Here is a 266-nt window from a genome sequence, read left to right as displayed (position 1 = left end):
CGCCACACTGTGAACCCACACCAAACAAGAATGACAAAACACATTTCGGGAGAACACCCACACCGTAACACAACATAAACACAACAGAACAAATACCCAGAACCCCCCGCTACCACCAAACCCCGCCCACCTCATTTGTATTTTATTTTCGAATTTATTAGCCTGTGGAAAAAGTTAATGTTGATATCTACTTCAGAAAGCTGCAAATAGAAAAGATGCATTAATTGTTTTAATTAAATTGTATTTAATATACCACTGATGTTTTT

Source organism: Nerophis ophidion, linkage group LG19 (genome assembly GCF_033978795.1).
Source record: "Nerophis ophidion isolate RoL-2023_Sa linkage group LG19, RoL_Noph_v1.0, whole genome shotgun sequence".
Taxonomy (NCBI): Eukaryota; Metazoa; Chordata; class Actinopteri; order Syngnathiformes; family Syngnathidae; genus Nerophis; species Nerophis ophidion.
The sequence above is the reverse complement of the archived record's forward strand: the minus strand, read 5'-3'. Positions refer to the sequence as shown.